At 36.2% G+C, this 7,679-nt stretch overlaps 1 non-coding gene across 1 annotated transcript; it reads left to right on the top strand.

Annotated features, from left to right (window-relative positions):
- Positions 1–6,201: 6,201 nt before the first annotated feature.
- LOC148571614 (small nucleolar RNA R71) lies at positions 6,202–6,309 on the top strand. The gene has a single exon (XR_015909044.1). It is a non-coding gene; the product is annotated as a small nucleolar RNA R71 (small nucleolar RNA).
- Positions 6,310–7,679: the final 1,370 nt, after the last annotated feature.

The raw sequence follows: 7,679 nt of genomic DNA, 5'->3' as shown, positions 1-7,679 counted from the left end.
TGGGTGGGTTTGGGAGGAAAATGGTTTGAATTTGAATGGTGAGGTAGGTGGGGATCCTGTGGGGTCCACAGATCCAGTGGGGTCAAGGATTTAGCATCCCTACTCCAATTAGGCGTACAAAATGCCCTTACTGTGTAATCCTGGCGTTTAACGCCAGACTGCTGCCTGTTTCTGGCGTTAAACGCCCAAATGTAGCCTGTTTCTGGCGTTTAACGCCAGACTGATGCTTGTTTCTGGCGTTAAACGCCAGCTTGGTGCTTGTTTCTGGCTTTTAAATGCCAGAAGGACATGTGAATGCTGTTTTCTCTTGGTCCTGAGGATCTACTGCAATTTGGTTGTAACCTGAATAGACATCCAAAAAGCAGTAATATTCATGACCTACTAGTCTCTCTAGCATCTGGTCTATGAATGGTAAAGGAAAATGATCCTTCCTGGTGGCTGTATTGAGCCTTCTGTAGTAAATACACATACGCCACCCTGTAACTATTCTTGTAGGAACCAGTTCATTCTTTTCGTTATGAACCACTGTCATTCCTCCTTTTTTAGGGACAACATGGACAGGGCTCACCCAGGGGCTATCAGAAATAGGATAGATAATCCCAGCCTCTAGTAACTTAGTGACCTCTTTCTGCACCACCTCCTTCATGGCGGGATTTAGTCGCCTCTGTCGTTGAACCACTGGCATAGCATCATCCTCCAATAGGATCTTGTGCATGCATCTGGCTGGGCTAATGCCCTTAAGATCACTTATGGACCACCCAAGAGCTGTCTTGTGTGTCCTTAGCACCTGAATTAGTGCTTTCTGTTCCTGTGGCCCTAAAGCAGAGCTTATGATTACAGGAAAAGTGTCACCTTCTCCCAGAAATGCATATTTTAGGGATAGTGGTAGTGGTTTGAGCTCGGGTTTAGGAGGTTTCTCCTCTTACTGAGGAGTTTTCAGAGGTTCTTTTATTTCCTCTGGTTCCTCCAGATCAGGCTGAACATCTTTAAAAATGTCCTCTAGCTCTGATTCGAGACTCTCAGTCATATTGACCTCTTTCACCAGGGAGTCAATAATATCAACGCCCAGGCAGTCGTCTGATGTGTCTGGATGTTGCATAGCTTTGACAACATTCAACTTAAACTCATCCTCATTGACTCTCAGGGTTATCTCCCCTTTTTGGATGTCAATGAGGGTTCGTCCAGTTGCTAGGAATGGTCTTCCTAGAATGAGAGTTGCACTCTTGTGCTCCTCCATTTCCAGCACTACAAAGTCAGTAGGGAAGGCAAATGGCCCAACCTTGACAATCATGTCCTCAATTATGCCTGATGGGTATTTAATGGAGCCATCAGCAAGTTGAAGACAGATCCGGGTTGGTTTGACCTCTTCAGTCAAGCCAAGCTTTCTGATAGTGGATGTAGGGATTAGGTTGATGCTTGCCCCAAGATCACATAGAGCTGTCTTGGTGCAGTTACCCTCTAATATGCATGGTATCATAAAGCTCCCGGGATCTTTAAGCTTTTCTAGGAAGCTTTTCAGAATGACTGCACTGCATTCTTCAGTGAGGAGAACTCTTTCAGTTTCTCTCCAATCCTTCTTATGACTCAAGATATCTTTCATGAACTTGGCATAAGAGGGTATTTGCAAGTGCCTCTGCAAACGGAATCTTTATTTCAAGAGTCCTGAGATAGTCTGCAAAGCGGGCAAATTGCTTATCCTGCTCCTCTTTGCAGAGTTTTTGAGGATAAGGCATCTTGGCTTTGTATTCCTCAACCTTAGTTGCTGCAGGTTTATTTCCTACAGAGGTAGGTTGAGAAGCCTTCTTGAGGGATTTATTATCAGCACTTGCAGGTGTCTGATCCCTCACTGGCATTTGAAAGCCAGGGTTGGAAGCTGGAGTGGCGTTGGACACCAACTCCTTACTTGTTCCTGGCGTTTGAACGCCAGAGTTATTCCTCTCTGGGCTCTTACTGTCCTCATAGGGATTTTGGATAGCCGGTTGTTCATTTCTTGGCTTCCTACTGCCTTGAAGTGAGGTATTTAATGTTTTCCCACTTCTTAATTGAACTGCTTGGCACTCTTCTGTTATTTGTTTTGATAACTGCTGTTCTGTTTGCTTCAACTGTACTTCCATATTCAGATTAGCCATTCTTGTGTCTTGTAGTATCTCCTTGAATTCGGCCAGCTATTTTGTTAGAAAGTCTAATTGTTGGTTGAATTCTGTAATTTGTTCTGCAGGACTGAGTTCAGCAGTTACTGTTTTAGCCTCTTCTTTCATGGAAGATTCACTGCTTAGGTACAGATGCTGATTTCTGGCAACTGTATCAATGAGCTCTTGAGCTTCTTCAATTATTTTTCTCATATGTATAGATCCACCAGCTGAGTGGTCTAGAGAAATCTGAGCTTTCTCTGTAAGCCCATAATAGAAGATGTCTAACTGCACCTATTCTGAAAACATTTCAGAGGGGCATTTTCTTAGCATCTCTCTGTATCTCTCCCAGGCATCATAAAGAGATTCATTATCTCCTTGTTTAAAGCCTTGGATGTCCAGCCTTAGCTGTGTCATCCATTTTGGAGGGAAGTATTAATTCAGGAATTTTTCTGTCAGCTGTTTCCGTGTCCTTATGCTAGCTTTAGGTTGGTTATTTAACCACCTCTTAGCTTGATCTTTTACAGCAAATGGAAACAATAATAATCTGTAGACATCCTGATCTACTTCCTTATCATATACTGTGTCAGCAATTTGTAAAAACTGTGCCAGAAACTCTGTAGGTTCTTCCTGTGGAAGACCAGAATACTGACAACTCTGCTGCACCATGATAATGAGTTGAGGATTCAACTCAAAGCTACTGACTCCGATGGAGGGTATACAGATACTACTCCCATATGAAGCAGTAGTGGGGTTAGCATATGACCCCAGAGTCCTTCTGGACTGTTCATTTCCACTTAGGTCCATGATGGAGAAAGGGAGATGATGTGTATTGTAAATATTTTTTTTTAAAAAACTGAAATTAAAATAAAATAAAATAAAATAAAATAAGTGAAAATTCGACTATAAGTTTAGAAATTAAAAGGAAATTGAAAACTAAAATAATTAATTAATTAAAAAGATTTGAAAAATAAGGGGTAAGGATTTTCGAAAAATGAAGAGAGAGAAAGTGGTTAGGAAGTTTTTAAATTTAAATTTTAGATTTGAAAATTAAAATTTGAATTTTTAAATTTTTGAAATTTGAAATTCGAATTTTGAAATTTGAAAATTTGAATTTTGAATTTTGAAAAAGTCAACGATATAAGATAAGGATTTGAAAGAGATTTAAATTTTGAAAAGATTTGATTTTTAAGTTTGAAAATTGAAATTTTAAAATTTGAATTTTGAATTTTGGAAGTTGAAAATTGAAATTTGAATTTGAAATAAGATAAGATTTTGAAAAAGATATGAATTTTTTTGAAAAAGATTTGAGTTTTGAAATTTTTTTTTAAAACTAAGATAAGATAAAATTTTGAAATTGAAATCTGAATTTTAAGAAAAAAATTTCGAAATATTTGCTTAAAAATAGTTAGAAAAGATATATTTTTTATTTTTGAATTTTATGATGAAAGAGAAAAACACACAAAAGACACACAACTTAAAAGTTTTAGATCTAATGCTCCTTGTTTTCGAAAATTTTGGAGGGAAAACACCAAGGAACACCAAACTTAAAAATTTTAAGATCAAAACACAAGGAAGACTCAAGAACACTTTGAAGACTCACAAGAACACAAGAACATGAAGAAAGAACACCAAACTTAAAATTTTTAGAAAACCTCAATAAAATTTTCGAAAATTATAGAAGATTAACAAGAAAATACCAAACTTAAAGGTTGGCACAAGATTTAATCAAAGAAAAATTATTTTAAAAAAAATTTTAAAAAGAAGATACCCAATTACCAAGAACATAGACCAACACTCTAGCCAATTAGGCTGTAAATGTAACACTTGTTTTGAAAAGGCACAAGAAAAACAAGAAAAGAAACAGAACAAGAAAAACTAAAGATCAAACAAGAAAAATTCAATTATTAGTAAAAGAAAAATAAAATTTCAAAAAAAAATAAAAAAATAAATTTTGAAAAAGAAAATAAGGATTCTAAAATTCTAACAAGAACAATAATAAAAGACTCAAAGACAAATTACAGATTAATAAAGAAAAATAAAAATTTTTGAAAGATTTTTTTGAAAAGAAAGTAAAAAGACTTTGACCCAAAAGACAAAATTTTTCTAATCTAAGCAACAGGATGAACCGTCAGTTGTTCAAACTCAACAATCCCCGGCAACGGCACCAAAAACTTGGTGCACGAATTGTGAATCACACTTTTTACAACTCGTACCACTAACCAGCAAGTGCACTGGGTCATCCAAGTAATACCTTACGTGAGTAAGGGTCGAATCCCACGGAGATTGTTGGCTTGAAGCAAGCTATGGTTATCTTGTAACTCTTAGTCAGGATATAATATCAATAATAATTCTTAGTTTTAATTGTAAAAAGTCAAAGGGCATAAAATAAATACTTGTTACTCAATAATGGAGAATATGTTGGGGTTTTGGAGATGCTTTGTCCTCTTTATTTCAGCTTTTCTCTTGTACTCCTCTTCACACACGCAAGGCTCCTTCCATGGCAAGCTGTATGTAGGGTGTCACCGTTGTCAATGGCTACTTCCCATCCTCTCAGTGAAAATGGTCCAAATGCTCTGTCACAGCACGGCTAATCATCTGTTGGTTCTCGATCATGTCAGAATAGAATCCATTGATTCTTTTGCGTCTGTCACTACGCCCAACAATCGCGAGTTTGAAGCTCGTCACAGCCATTCAATCCTTGAATCCTACTCGGAATACCACAGACAAGGTTTAGACTTTCCGGATTCTCATGAATGCCGCCATCAATTCTAGCTTATACAACGAAGATTCTGATTACAGAATCTAAGAGATACTCATTCAATCTAATATAGAACGGAGGTGGTTGTCAGGCACACGTTCATGGATTGAGGAAGGTGATGAGTGTCACGGATCATCACCTTCTTCTTAGTGAAGCGCGAATGAACATCTTAGATAGGAACAAGCGGGTTTGAATAGAAAACAGAGATAATTGCATTAATTCATCGGGACGCTGCAGAGCTCCTCACCCCCAACAATGGGGTTTAGAGACTCATGCCATCAAAGAGTATAAAATTCAGATCTAAAAATTTCATGAGATGCAAAATAAATCTCTAAAGGTTGTTTAAATACTAAACTAGTAACCTAGGTTTACAGAAAATGAGTAAACTATGATAGATAGTACAGAAATCCACTTCTGGGGCCCACTTGGTGTGTGCTGGGGCTGAGACTTAAGATTCTCACGTGCCTAGGCTGTTTTGGGCGTTCAACGCCAGGTTGTAACCTGTTTCTGGCGTTGAACTCCAACTTGTAACTTGTTTCTGGCGCTGGATGCCAGACTGCAACATGGAACTGGCGTTGAATGCCAGTTTACGTCGTCTATCCTTGAGCAAAGTATGAACTATTATATATTGCTGGAAAGCCCTGGATGTCTACTTTCCAACGCAATTGAGATCGCACCATTTGAAGTTCTGTAGCTCCGGAAAATCCACTTTGAGTGCAGGGAGGTCAAAATCCAATAGCATCAGCAGTCCTTTTTCAGCTTGAATCAGATTTTTGCTCAGCTCCCTCAATTTCAGCCAGAAAATACCTGAAATCATAGAAAAATACACAAACTCATAGTAAAGTCCAGAAATGTAATTTTTAATTAAAAACTAATAAAATATACTAAAAACCAACTAAATCATACTAAAAACTAAGTAAAAACAATGCCAAAATGCGTATAAATTATCTGCTCATCAGGATCATAAGCTTCTTCTTTAGAAGATGCCTCTTGAGTACTGTTGGATGCAGCTTGCATTCCATTCAGACTCTGAGAAATCATATTGACTTGCTAAGTCAATATTTTATTCTGAGCCAATATGGCATTCAGAGTATCAATTTCAAGAACTCTCTTCTTCTGAGGCGTCCCATTACTTACAGGATTCCTCTCAGAAGTGTACATAAATTGGTTGTTAGCAACTATGTCAATAAGTTCTTGAGCTTCTGCAGGCGTTTTCTTTAGGTGAATGGATCCACCTGCAGAAGTATCCAAAAATATCTTAGCTAATTCAGACAGACCATCATATAATATATCCAGGATGGTCCATTCTGAAAGCATGTCAGAAGGACACTTTTTGGTCAGTTCCTTGTATCTCTCCCAAGCTTCATAGAGGGATTCACCTTCTTTCTGTCTGAAGGTTTGAACATCCACTCTAAGCTTACTCAGCTTTTGAGGAGGAAAGAACTTGGCTAAGAAAGCCTTGACCAGCTTATCCCAAGAGTTCAGGCTATCTTTAGGTTGAGAATCCAACCATATTCTAGCTCTGTCTCTCACAGCAAAAGGGAAAAGCATGAGCCTGTAGACTTCAGGATCTACTCCATTAGTCTTAACAGTATCACATATCTGTAAGAATTCAGTTAAGAACTGAAAAGGATCTTCAGATGGAAGTCCATGAAACTTGCAGTTTTGTTGCATTAGATAAACTAATTGAGGTTTAAGCTCAAAATTGTTTGCTCCAATGGTAGGGATGGAGATGCTTCTTCCATGTAAATTGGAATTAGGTGCAGTAAAGTCACCAAGCATCCTCCTTGCATTATTATTATTTTCGGCTACCATCTCCTCTTCCTGTTCGAAAATTCCTGTAAGGTTGTCTCTGGATTGTTGTATTTTAGCTTCTCTTAGTTTCCTCTTCAGAGTCCTTTCAAGTTCAGGATCTGCTTCAACAAGAATGTTCTTGTCCTTGCTCCTGCTCATATGAAAGAGAAGAGAACAGAAAAATAATAATAGGGATCCTTTTTACCACAGTATAGAGGTTCCCTTGTTGTGAGTAGAAGAAAAGAAGAGTAGAAGAGAAAAGAAAGGAGAATCCAAACAGAAGGGTGAGGAGAGCAGAGATATGAGATGAAGAGAAGTGTTAGTAAATGAATAAATAAATAGAAGAAGATGAGGGAGAGGGAATTTCGAAAATTAATTTTTGAAAAAGAGTTGATGATTTTCAAAAATTAAAGGAGAATTAAAATTAAAATTAAAATGTAAACAATTAATTAACTAAAAAGAATTTTTTTGAAAAAGAGGGAGATATTTTCGAAAATTAGAGAGGGATAGTTAGTTAGGTAGTTTTGAAGGAGAAACAAATTTGAAAATCAATTTTGAAAAGATAAGAAGATAAGAAGTTAGAAAAGATATTTTAAAATCAAATTTTTGAAAAAGATATGTTTTAAAAAGATATGATTAAAAAGATATGAAAAAAAAGATAAGATAAAAGGATATTTTTGAAAAGATATGATTGAAATTAGTTTTGAAAAAGATTTGATTTTTAAATTCACAATTAATGACTTGATTCACAAGAAATCACAAGATATGATTCTAGAACTTAAAGTTTGAATCTTTCTTAACAAGTAAGTAACAAACTTGAAATTTTTGAATCAAAACATTAATTGATAATATTTTCGAAAATTATGAGATAAAACTAAGAAAAATATTTTTGAAAAATATTTTTAAAATTTTCGAAAATAAATAAGAAAAATGAAAAAGATTTTATTTTTGAAAAAGATTTTGAAAAAGATATGATTTTTAAATTGAAAATTTGA

This window comes from Arachis ipaensis, chromosome B3 (assembly GCF_059453495.1).
Source record: "Arachis ipaensis isolate K30076 ecotype BB chromosome B3, ASM5945349v1, whole genome shotgun sequence".
NCBI lineage: Eukaryota > Viridiplantae > Streptophyta > Magnoliopsida > Fabales > Fabaceae > Arachis > Arachis ipaensis.
This window is presented reverse-complemented; position numbering and strand designations above follow the sequence as displayed.